Genomic DNA, 14,222 nt, shown 5'->3' with positions numbered 1-14,222 from the left:
TATGAAAGATTTAAGGTTATACTATAGAAGAAGAATGCATCAACAATACCCAACACCTGGCAGGTAATAGTGTGAACATGTGAGATTAGATTCTGAGATAAATTCAAAGCCAAATGTAACTATTATAAAATATAAAGAAATAAGGGATGATGAATTACTTTTGTTAGAACTTGTTGTTGTAAGCTTCGTTGTAGGAGTAAGAACAAAACCACACACACACACACACACACACACACACACACACACACACACACACACTAATCAAGAGCTGTAGAAACCAGTTGATCTTCTTTTAGTTCATTTTACACTGACCTGCTACCAGATTGGCACATTTGTTCTCATCTTTTCATCTACAGTCTTACCCTCTGGCCTGCATCTTCTTGACTCATGTGATTGACATGTCTAAAAGTATCTGTTTGATATTGTTTGACATCCAGAGACTGACAGGAAGAAAGAATAAGAGAAAGAAAGCTGACACTTACGCTCATTTGTGTGAGTTATAGGTCTGCTATGTTATTATTACTAAACACAGAGCAAACAGATCACACAGACTGTTTACAGCTGCCAGTGCAAGGATGGCCACTTCCCCCGTGCGTGAAATGAATAAATTAATAAAGTTAGTCCAGTTACTGCAATTAAGACAACCATGTCTACCTACACAGAAATCTTTGTTTAGTTTTGCATGAACAACATGGTTGTCACTACCCAGAATGCACTGCGATTCCTGAGATCTATTTGTGGGAGCAATAAGAGTGTCAGCTAATCAGAGGAAAGTTGTCCTGAAGGGAGGGTGGATGAGATGAGATGCTAAAAAAAAAAAACTGGGAGCCTGTCTCAGATTGTGGATGAAATAAGGTCTACATAGCATAAAAAGGATTACTTTCACCCTGGAATCATTCAAAGCTTTTCAAGAGTTTAAAAATAAGAATCTGAAAATGAGCATAATAACTCTCAAAAAAACACTTTAAAAATATATTCTGTCTTTGTGAGGAGCAGCATGATCCAGAGGTGGAATAAAACTTCAGCACTGATGTTATGTTTAATGAGCCCTTATCCAGTCATTAAAGGCCATTGAATACCTCAGGTGGTCCGAGTAAAACATTCTCTTGGAGTGGATGTCCAATAGCTGCCTCGGGGGATCATTTCAGAAACAGACACAGAATGTGAAGGTCTTGAGGGTCACAAAATTTCTCCTGATTTGTTTAACTATGAAAAAAAGATTCGTATTTGCTTGTGAACTGGATAAGTTCCTCTGTATAATTTTAGCTAATGTTTCCATTTTGGAATAATTTCACTCGAAACACTAAGCAGAAAGCTCGGAGCACAAGTCATCCATAAATTATCAATAAGTTAAGATTCAAAGTATCTTTTTGTCTTTTTGTTTAAAGTGTTCAGAGGCTTTCTGTACATGACATGTTGGAAGGTAGTCAAGCCACTCTGCTACATCAGGAATCTAGCAGGAACTATAACTTATTTGCTGTAAACGCAAAAAAGTTTGCCAAACTAAAATAAAATTAGCAAAAGTACAAGGATTACAAGATTACAGAAATGTTGTATAGCACTTTAAATTTGATTACTTTAGACAATGTCATTAAAATTCAAATTCTGCTATTACTTTTTTATTGATATTCAAAGATAATTACTCTGAGATCATTTTTGTCTTGCTGTTACGGAGAGGAAATATCACACATGCTTACTTTGATGTTTGCCAGAGGACCTAATTATTAATTTGTGCAATAACTCAAAAGACATAAGATCGAAATTTCAACCAAAATGCCTTAAAAAAGGAATATTACATACAATATTAACAAAACCATACATGGGAGAATGTGTAAAGTTCATACAGCAGGGTCCTGCCGAGGTTCAAACACTTGCAGGTTCATTTAGTTTCTGTGATACATTTGCAAAAGAAAAACTGGATATGAGTCATCTGTGTATAATGAAGGTTCCATGCCTGAAAACACACACAGTTGAGGCAGGATGGTGACTGTAGTGCTGTGCTTGAGCAAAAAGAACATCCTTCTTCTGTCTACAACAGTAGTAACAGTATAGGGCTGTGCGATATGACCAAAATCTCATATCCCAATATAAGAATTTTATCGTCCCAATAACGATATAAATCACAAAAATGTAACATTTTCTGTAAATTCTGTGAATCTCGGGCAGCTCGTCTTGTGTGAAGTGTTTCCAGCTGCGCGTCATGTAGCTGGAGTCGAGTGTTTTAACCGATGCATGAAACGATACATTTTTAGACATAAGTTGTAACGGCCGCCGTTTTCTTTGTGAGTATTTATTACACGGCGTGCTGCAGGGAAAAGCCTGTTCTAACGTTTGAGTCTAAGGTTTATTTTTTAGCACCTGGCGGCTCTTTTTTAATTCTCATCCGTAAATAATCTGCTCTTTCACATGATTCAGTTTATTTTGAAAAGTCTCAACAGGATCTTGAGCTTTATTGTGAAAGGTTTATGTGGAACATAAACAAGCAGACACGCGATGGTGTTACCGTCGTTGTTGCTAACTACAGCGCATAAAAACAGGCGCTTGTCTGTCTGTAGTGTGGTTATATAAAATGTAAGAGAAAGAGAGAACTTTAAGAAATTAATATAGCCACTACAGTGACCATCAAAACGATGAAAAAATATTGCTGTATAGAGTTTATTTTGTGACACCACGAAACAAACAATAGCGTAAAATGAAACGATAGACGTTTTTATATCGTCATCCAATATATATCGTTATATCGAACAGCCCTATAACAGTATGTTGGTCTCTGCTTGAGAATCTTGCAGAATCGCTTCATTTGTTTTCCTAAGCGCCTGGGCAACTCAGGGCTGCAGGGGGCTGAAGCCTATCACAGCCAACACAGAGGTGAAACCGGCTCCTTGGACAAGTTTCCAGTGCATCACAGGGATTTCACACAGATACAGACAACCCTCCATGCTAAAATTCTACAGCCAATTTAGAACAGCTAATTAACCTAATGAGCATGTCTTTGGGTAGTGGGAGGACACCAATGCAGGCAGAGGTACAACATAAAAAGTCCTCACAGAAAGGACCCAGGAGGGTTCAAAACCAGAGCCTCCATGTTGGTGAGTCAGTGAAAAAAGCATAACGAAACCAAAGTGATTCTATTTTTGCTCTTTTTGCAAAATATTTTTTCTTGTCCATTCATTAACTCTTTTAACTGATTCCAGTGCCATGCTGTGGACAACAGCACATGACAAAGTGTTAGCTGCTCACACATCTCAGAAAGGAGATCCACCCTGTGCTGACAACAGCAGGAATCCTGCTTTCACTATGTCTGGCTCACACTCATTAAATGTATCTCATTAACTGTAAACCATACCTCACAACCATTGTGAGTTATGGTTACATGTAAACCAAATCAAGCTGAACCCTATTATGTTTTTCAGCTGGACCAAATGCACTCGTCAAATGCACTCAAATCCTTTTGCTTGCTCATTTTTTTGCTTCTAACACAACAAAATGTTCACTTGCTGCCTAATATATCCCACCCACTAATAGATGCAATGATGAAGAGATAGTCAATGTTGTTCACTTCACTTCAAATGTCATAAAGTTATGCATGGTCAGCATCAATCATTATTAAGTGAATCTAATCAGTATTATAATATGACAATAAATAAGGTTGTGGGGTTGTTACTTTACAAAATAAAATGTATTGACTGTTCTTGTGATTTGACCAGAGTCCCTTTCACAAATTTCACTTGCTGAGTCCGTTGTTTGGAAAAAAAAAAATCTTCTTTTCCTTTTCTTTCTTACATCTTCCTTCCTCTGTCAGTGTTTACAATAATATTTTTTTCACTTCCTGGGAAACACAGCAGGTGTACATTTAGTTCACAGATATACACTGACAAACTGCCCAGAACTGTTTGTCTGGTGATATTTGTTGACCTATTTGAAAAGTTGCAAATGAAAGCTACCTGGCACTGAAAAACATTACTCCATTTTATGCTCACTTCGGTTTACTAGCTAGCTAGACGATGAAATACTGCAACCACAACTTTACTTTTGCTATATGAACTCATTCCAGGCATGAGGAGGAAAAGGGGATGTCTTGGAATATGGCGTTATTTTAGTGCCACTATTCTGAGCATGTAAAAAAAACTTTGAGTGCACGTAAAAAAATTTGCAGGTGCAAGTGTTGCATTTTGAGGAAAAATTTATTTTGAGTGAAGAAAAGCTAAATTTGAGTGAACAAAATTCATTGCTGCGTGCAAAAACTGTATTTCAGTGTTTGCTATTATCCACACACACACAAACACAACAGCAGCCCCTCTCGCTCAGTTTTTGCATTTGCACTTACTCACAATGTGTTGCTTGTGCTCTCAACATTTCTGCCCGTGCGCGCTCAACTCTGTCTGTACACCGTTATATTTGTGCCACAAAACCAGCCAATCACAGACTTGGATGCAAAAAAATCTGATTGGCTGTTTTGGTCTCCAATCAGCTCGAAATGACGAAATGCAATATCCCAGAATCCATTTCGTCCAAAACTCAAACGAGGCAGTGGCGGAGGAACGCAGAGTGGCGGAGTTTGAAATATTATTCTGTCTGGGTCACAAAATAAACTTTTAAGATATTTTCATGCGAGAATGTTGCTGTGTAAACTTCAAATATCTGCTCGATTTATCAAGACATCACATATTTGCAAAAGTGCTCTAACGTTTTCGGAGATGCCACATTGCTTGCTCACATTGCGAGCAAGCGCAAATGCAAAAACTGAGCGAGAGGGGCTGCTATTGTGTGTGTGTGGATAATAGCAAACACTGAAATACAGTTTTTGCACGCAGCAATGAATTTTGTTCACTCAAATTTAGCTTTTCTTTGCTCAAAATAAATTTCTCCTCAAAATGCAACACTTGCACCTGCAATTTCTTTTTACTTGCGCTCAGAATAGTGGCACAAAAATAACACCATAATGGGATAGCATTAAATTCTTATTACTAAGCAGGCATCTCAACGCCATCACTGGAAGCAATGGCATGCTGCAGGACATGAAAAGTTAACTCACTGAGGCTTTTGTAGTTCAATTTTCATTTTACCTCATAAAGTCTCTTTCATATATACTCATATATACTCATATGAGCCCACTTCTCATTAGTGTCCTAGTATATATTTATGTATATAGCATATATAGCAAATATTAGTGTTCAGTGGTGGTACATAACTACATGCTGATTCTTTGAGAGCCCTCTTTCTATCTGTGTTGTTATAGTTTGTTATAGTTTGACAACTCATGTACAAACAGTAAATGAGAGCAGGTACACGGCTTCTGCACAAAGATGTAAACACAAAGCACGGACCCGCGGACCAGAATCAGTGAGATGTCGCCTTTCTCACCAGACGGCACGGACACGGTCGGGGCTGAAAGCCGACAGCTCGCTGATTCTGATGTTTCGGCGGGTCCGCGCTTTGTGTTTACGCCCTTTTTGCGCTGATTCTAAAGCTGTTAGTTTGATCTCTCTCCAAACAATACTGACCGAACCAGCAGCAAAAGAAGATCCAAACTAAGCTTCACATAAACATCGTCATGGACTCCCTCTTACTTTTGCTGTTTTGCTTCCACCACAATAAAAATCACACTTCATGCAGAGCTCTCTCTCTCTTTCTCAGTGTACTTCAAGAACAGTTCCCCGAAATCTGTTTTCTGCATTATTCGCTTGCTTGTTACACACAAGACTACAGTTATTTACAGCGCTGTCGGCCGATGTTTCTTTTCCCTTTTACTTACTTCCGAAAAGAAAACCTAATTTCTGCCGTTCAATAGGCTTCTGAACAAATTTTAACTTTTTAAAATTATACAAAATGCAAAACCGCTGTAACTTCAGAGGTAATGTTCATAAGTTGATTAATGGTTTTCTTTCATTTTTGATGTATTGCAGAATATTTTTATAAAATCCTAGGCCAGGAAAATCACCTTCATGTTTTTCTGTGTTTTATCTTGAGCTACTTTGACACAAAGGCCTCTGCTGTGATGCTCACACCTTTGATAAAGTCTGGAAAGTGTCAGCTTCCTTTTTATAGATACAAAAATATGTAAATGTACTGATCTGAATTATAATATTTCTGACTGTCTGAGGCAAAATTTCCCAGATTCAAATCGAATTGAATCGAATCGAATCGTGGATCGAAGCGATTCAAGAAATCAGTGACGATACTCAGCCCTACTTGTTATGCCCAGCTAGTTCGGTACAAGTGCGCAGTAGAGGGGAGATATGGCATTATTTTTGTGCCACTATTCTGAGCGCACGTAAAAAGAAATTGCATGTGCAAGTGTTGCATTTTGAGGAGAAATTTATTTTGAGCGAAGAAAAGCTAAATTTGAGTGAACTTGGTAAATTTGGTTTCAACGTAACTTTATTCTTTCATGAGTTATTTACAAGTTTCTCTTTCTTCACAGCCATTGACATGTCGAAGAGGTTAACACGTGAGGAGCGGATCAAAATTGTGTTGATATCTGGTGAACGCAGTAACCGGGTCATTGCAGCAGATTTCAATGCAAGACACCCTACGAGACCACCCATCTCCCATGCTACAGTTAGCAAACTGCTTGCTAAGTTTCGTGAAACTGGTTCAGTGTTGGATTTGCCAAAATGTGGACGCAAGAAAACTGTCACTAATGAAGAAACATCAGTGGCTGTCCTAGCTTCATTCAGCAAGAGCCCACAGCGTAGCACTCGCTGCATGTCACTGGAGAGTGGCATTAGTCGAACATCCCTTCGGCGGATATTAGCTACTCACAAATGGCACCCTTACAAACTCCAGCTACTGCAGCATCTCAACGAGGATGACCCAGATCGGCGCACAGAATTTGCAGAATGGGCAAAACAAAAATTGGAACAGGACCCTCAGTTCACGCAGAAGATTTTGTTCAGTGATGAGGCAAACGTTTATGTGAATGGTGAAGTTAAAAAACAAAACCACCGCTATTGGTCTGACACTAACCCACATTGGATCGATCCCTCCAAGACTGTTGGAACAACAAAAGTGATGGTTTGGTGTGGTATATGGGGTACAACGATAGTGGGTCCATTCTTCATCAATGGAAACCTCAAGGCCACTAGATATTTGAAATTGCTACATGATGATGTGTTTCCCTCTTTATGCACTGAAGCTGGCATTATCAAAACTGCAATGGATGTAATTAGGGTTGGGTGTTTTCTAGGTGAGCAGTGAGGAGTTTAACCACCCACTTCTCAGCTATTTTAGATATGACCGGGAGTATGCTTATGGGACGATAAGGACTACTGCCTTTCTGGTCTCATACTTTGAAAGTAACTCGGACTTGTAGAGCCAGGTGCTCTGGTTGCATCTTGTTCACATTTCCACTCTGAAAGGTACCCATTTGTATGGATTACATAAATCAAAAGAAAAAAATATATGTAATTTTTTGCCATTTGTCTGGTATGTTCCTAACTTAATTCCTGTCACTACCTGGTTTTTCCCCTAGAAGTGACTTTTCCTCAACTTGATGGGATGCATCTTCCTGCACTACCATATCACCTGACGATTGCTCTGCTCTTGCTGAGGTTATGGTGGATTCCAAGATGATAGCATCTGGTACCTCTACCCCCGCAGGACAGATTCCAGGTATCACTGTTGCTACAGGATGGGACCTCTGACCTTGCTGCAGTACTACGAGTCTGCCTAGCCTGACTTTCAGTAACAGACTGAGGTTCAGCACCACTCAAACTACTACAAATGGGTGGACCTCCAGGGCAACGGAAAGCTACGTGACCGCTCATTATACCACAGCGGAGTGCGATATAATAAGCGGTATTATTGTAGGATCTACCTTACAATATAGAGCGCCTTGAGGCGACTGTTGTTGTGATTTGGCGCTTTATAAATAAAATTTAATTGAATTGAGTGGTAGATTCAAAGCCCTGTACTGCCCTATATTGTACCATAATTTTTTTTAATAATTGCGTGGAATGAGTCTAGAGTTGAATGTTTTTAACAGGCAAAAATTACTTCAATAAGTAAATAATTAAATATTAAATTTTTGTCTTTTTTCGCTGATCCGAAAATTGATCCGATCCGTGAGTTAAAATCGTGATCCGATCCGAACCGTGAGATTTTTGATCCGTTGCGCCACTAATATATCTATATATATATATATCTATATATATATATATATATATATATATATATATATATCTATATATATATATATCTATATATATATATATATATATATATATATAGATATATATATATATATATATATATATATACATACATACACACACACTTAGTGCATGCTGTGATTAAAAAAATTTTTTTTGACAGTTCTGCAATTGCATTTGTCAACATGTGAGCAGTAGAAATAAATTGTAAACACAAAATGACATGTCTCCTTCTAAACCTTTTCTAACAATTGCTTACATACACATTCAGAACCATTATTATTCATATGCAGTCATGTTTCTAACCAGCTGACAGCTAAAGTGATTTGACACATAGTTAAGCTTAGCTAGCCATTTAAACTAGTTTATTAATACATGCAAAAAACATATTCTGACCCAAGTCATTACTCACGTCTTCCAAATCAATACTTTTCTGCAGTGGCCTTATATAGATCAAAGCTTGTCCAATTCCACTCAATGGGCTGTGGAGATATCACACTGTATATCCAGTGTCTGGGCTTGGGATTGTGCACAGGTTACGGCTTTGTGTTGTACCCGAGATTCTCAGCAGTTCAAACCCTCCTGTGTCTTTTAGCTGAGGGAAGGTATCCTCAATCTTCGCCTTGACCACTTCTGGGTCACCATCCCTTCCTGTAAAACACATTACTTACTGTACATTACTACAAAAACGGTGCATATAAGAGTAAAAAAGTAGTTAAACTAAATCTTGAAATATTTACAAATGACATGTAGCATCACCTTGGAATGAAATCAGTTTCTCTCCAAGTCCAGCGGCTGCTAGGTCAAATTTGACTGTTTTAGCTGGCACTGTGTCTGACAGAAGGTGTGTGTGTAAATGGAGCGGCATGCTTTCTTGAAAGATTGCGGGGTCAGAGATGAAAGTGGTTCTGAGGAAGGCCTCGCTCTGTACGGGGCAAACAGTCTTGCGACTTCAGCTTTAAAAAGGGAAAAGCAATATTAAAAATAAATTCTAAAAGCTTAGATTAATTGCTATTTAATTTTCAAACATTATACCCGCTTACAAAATCACTACATTGAACTAAAATTGCTTTCTTTTCGTTCACATAGATTACTCATCTTCCATAGATTACTCGTCTTCCATATTAGCAGAGAAGATAAGACACTTTAAAACAGTCATGATTAACTATTACCTACAACAATGTAACTGTAAATAGTGACACAGACATTAACCCAGAAGACGATTATTTTCTCTTACCCTAATTTATTGAATTCTTTGCTATGATAAAAACAGTATTAAAAAAAATCTGTGACTGAACTGATTAAAAAGTTAATTTTTGGCAGACAAACAGACTACCCAAGCAGTAATAACATATCGTTATTTACCCTGAACAGCGTTTCGTGGAGTGGAGCTAGCTGTGATAGCGTTAGCATTTGCTAACGTTAACACCTTGCTGTTTTGATGAGAACTTGGACCAGGGACCACTTCATCTCCAGTACGCTGCTGCAATACTCTCTCAGACTGAGGTGAAGACGTACAATCTAAGCGGTTAGCAAGTTCTCTGAGTAACTAAGAAACTGACTTAATAAATAAAGAATAAAGAAATAAACGACATAAAAAACAAGTGAAACTATACATTCGACACAGCTCTTGTGTTTTACATGCTTTGGAGTTAGTGCTGTTCTTTAGATTCTCTAGATAATTGGAAAACGGGGCTTTAAAAGCAAATATGTTTGGACGCTGTTGTACAATGTATGTGAAATTTGGCAAAAATAATCAGAAGATTGATAATATTTTTTTTTTTCCTGGATTTATTTTATCAGTAGGTGAGAGGCCAAATAAAATGTTGAAACTTCAGTTTACATGAGGGATCAATTTTGGTGTTTATAAAATTATTTGGATCAATCCAAAACATATGTGTATGCGTGCATTCCCAAAATAGATGAAATATTGTTTCCTCTGCATTGCTGCAAAAAGTATAAAGAGTAGCAATATTTTTCTTAAATTTAATCAGATATGTCTTTACCGGATAACATCTATGGATCAACTTAAGAGTAACTTCTCTTACCTTATTAGTGATAATAAATTTCCTTGATAGAATCCAAGTGTTTTTCCAGTCTACATCATTGTAAATATTGTTCCAATAGAATACAGCTGCAGGTTTGGAAACAATATCTCTTTGAATAATTTGTCTAATACATTGATTTGTGGCATTTGTGAAAGGACAGATGTTACCGTTGTATATGCTAGCGGGATTTAGTTCTGGAATAATACAATTTCTACCTTTAGGAGCAGACACCAATAACCTTCTCACCCCATCTGGTATTGCATCCAAAACTACAGCATATTCTTTTGGAGTGACAGGAAAATCATAAACAGACAAAAATTATAAGAAGATAATTGACCATTATCATTCAGTAATTGACTCACAAGTAAAATTTTTCTATCAACCCATTTCCAAATATATAATGATTTGTTCTTAAATTTAATATCCTGATTGTTCCAAATGAGATATTTATGGGGAGAAAAGTTGTGAGAGTATATCATTAACCAAGATAATAAGAGTTGACTATGAAAGTTGGAGAGTTTAATCAGTAATTTGGAGATATTGTAATAACATTTTTGCAGAAGGTGCATTCCTCCAAGTGAGTTAAAGATATGATTGGTAATAAAATTCCAAAATGAATTGGGATTGTTTTTTAAAGAGTTTGATCCATTTGATTTTAAAAGACGCATTTAGGGAAGTGAAATCTAAAGAATTTAGGCCACCAGAACACAACATAACCAGCAAAATAAAATGTCCTTTTGGATCAGTTTCTGAAGATATAATTTTTCCATTAAATTTATGCTTCTATCATTACATTTTTTTAATATAATGTATTCTCTTTTTCCAAATGAAGATAAATAATATTTTGTCAATTTTTGTGCATAATTCATTTGAAACATCAAGTGCCATAGCTGAATAAATAAGTCTGGAGAGGCCTTCAACTTTGGCTACCAAGGATCTTCCAGTAATGGATAAATCTCTTTGAAGCCAAACATTAAATCTTTGTTGTATTGCAGTTATGAGAGGGTTGAAATTTTCAGATAATCTAGCATCTTGGTCTTTTTAAATGATAATACCAAGATATTTAACAGGAACACCTGATATAATAGTATCTGTGCAGAATTTAACAGGGAGAAGTTCACATTTTGGAATGTTGAGTTTAAGACCAGAGGTTATTAAGAAATTATTGACAACTTTGAGAGCTTCATCAACTTGATACTTATTCTTTTAAAAAAGTGTTGTGTCATCCGCTAGTTGAGTAATAGATAATGTTCTGCCAGCAACAGAGAAACCCATTACACTGCTGTTTTTTAAATGAATAGAGAGTAACTGCATAGGAAGAAGGAAAAGATATGCAGAAATTGGACAACCTTGACGGATCCCACAGTTGGTATCAAATCTTTTCGTTGTACCATACGGGAGTTTGATTGAGGTATTTGCATCTGCATAAAAAGTTTGAATTGATTTTTTTTAAACATATTTCCAAAACCAAAAATATCAAGTGCTCTGAACATGAATACATGTTCAATGGAGTCAAAAACTTTATAAAAATCCAAAAAAAAAAAGAATGAAACTATTATCTGTGATTAAACCTGAATGATCCAAAATATCAATTACCAGTCTTATATTGTTAGTTATGTGTCTGCCAGTCATAAAACCAGACTGTTTCATCAACAATATCATTAAGTGCACATTTTAATTTTTTAGCCAAACACATAGCAATTATTTTATATTCATTATTCAGCAGTGAAATAGGTCTCCAATTTTCTATCAAAAGGGTGTCTTTTTGAGATTTAGGAATCAAAGTAATTAGTCCCTGAGTCAAGGAAGGAGAGAGCTTTTCATTAGCAATCCTTTCAATATATACTTTATGTAAAAAGCGTGATAAGTCCTTTGAAAATAATTTGTAAAATTCAGAAGTCAACCCATCATTCCCTGGACTCTTATTAAGTTTCATTTTATTAATAGCACCTTCAATATCTAGTGTTGTGATGGAGGCATCACACATAGCTTTATTATTGTCACTAATTGTTTTAATATTACCTAAGGAATTATAGAATTTTTCCATGGCTTCTGAACAAAGTTTAGTCATGCTGCCAAGTGTATTGTGATGTTTTTCTAATTTGAAAAAATAGCTAGAGTTTTGTTCTCCCTCTTCAAGCCATTTCCTTCTTGACCGCACAAAGGCACCTTTTGCCTTGTAAATATGTATATGTTATCTAATTTTAATTGTAGAATTTGAAGTCTGTTCTGGTTATCTTCAGATAAATTATCAGGTGATCTAGGCAAAGCGATAATTTCAGAAATTCTTTCCGACTCTTCTTTTTTTCTATTTTTAACTATTTCAGCTCCTCTTTTCATTAAAAGGGACCTAAATTCAAATTTCATGAACTCCCAATTTTTACAAAAAGCATTCTCAACACATGCCTTATTCCAATACTCATCTATTTTTGTTTTAATTTCCTTTACCAAAAAATCATTCAGTAGAAGAGAATTATTTAATTTCCAATATGAATTCACTCTTTTAGACAGATTACTGGCATACAAACATATCTCCAAAAAATTGTTTTATGATCTGTCAAGGGTGTTGGCAAAATTTTTGATGTAGAAACATATTCGGATAAAGGATCAGAAATTAACCAATAATCAACATGAGACTGTAATGAACCTGATCTATTTTTCCATGAAAATTCCTTAATTGTTGGATTTTTGAATCTCCAGATATCAATTAGGTCTCTTTCATTCCAACATATAATTACTACTTTCCTGACTTTTACTTGACCATCTATCTATCGTGTTATTGAGTGAATGATTCCAGTCTCCTCCTAATATAATCTTTAGATTAGCAAATTTACTTATTAAAGACTCAATTTTTTTCATTTACTACAAGTATTAGGTCAATATTCTCTTGTTTGTTATTATACATGTAAATGTTTCCCAGTAAGAGGGTCTGATCATTAAAAAAAATAACCAGCAAAATAAAATGTCCTTTTGGATCAGTTTCTGAAGATATAATTTTTCCATTAAATTTATGCTTCTAAATCAGAGTTCCCCCTGAATGGTTTGTGCCATGAGACATCCATAAATCTTCGCCCCATTGGGATTTCCAGAAGTTAGCGTCCTTAGGTTCAGAATGGGATTCTTGTAAGAGACAAAAGTCAGTATTCAAACTTTTAGCATATAAAAACAGAGCTTTCCTTTTGGTATTGTCCGTTAGGCCTCGAGCATTGAAAGAAATAAAGGATAAAGATGAAATTTTGAAAAGTAAATTAACTTTTTACCCTGAGAAGAGTGTGTAAGCTTCCTTGTCTTCAGGTAGTCAGATCGCTTCGCTGCCTTCCAGATGATGTCTCGAAAGTGTCTCATGGTAAATTGCAAGATTATGGCGCGGTGCAGTGGCGCAGAAGAGGACTCACATCGTTGACCGATCCTGTGGACTGAATCAAGTACCTCCGGGAACTTTTCACGGTGGTCAGGATCCATGTTTTGGCAATTTCAATAACCCTTACTGCGTACATTTTCTCCTTCTTCTTCAGGTAGCCTATGAAGTCGCAGGTTCCATCTTTGTTTCCGAGACAACTCCAACACCTTGTTTTCCAGTGTTTGAATGTTCTCTTCTGCTTTATCCACCCTATGCCATATAGGGCATGAAGTGCCCGATAGCACTTTATGTGGTCCTAAACTTTTGGAAGGAAGAACCATACTTAAAAGCAGCTCAAAAGAAAAATGACAGTATAGAGACAGATTGCGTCCGGATGCAAATAGCATGCATTGGAAATGTGGACCCGTATGAAATACGGTAGAAACCCTGAAGACCAACCGCTATTGACTTAGCCTGATATATTTTCCTACCTTGTCTGTGGAGTGAGCGCATACACGGCGTGCCAATTTCTAAATTATAATTCTGTTTACTTATGTCTGAGTAAAGGAGCAACGAATCATACAACTGGCTCCGCCCTGTCTCTCTTGATTGACAGACAATTGCTGAAAAGTCACATTATGAAATAAACAGGCCATCGGGAAGAACGGGATTTTGAAATAA

The sequence above is a fragment of the Perissodus microlepis genome, chromosome 18 (assembly GCF_051167445.1).
Source record: "Perissodus microlepis isolate ML-2025 ecotype Zambia chromosome 18, ASM5116744v1, whole genome shotgun sequence".
Lineage (NCBI taxonomy): Eukaryota > Metazoa > Chordata > Actinopteri > Cichliformes > Cichlidae > Perissodus > Perissodus microlepis.
The sequence above is the reverse complement of the archived record's forward strand: the minus strand, read 5'-3'. Positions refer to the sequence as shown.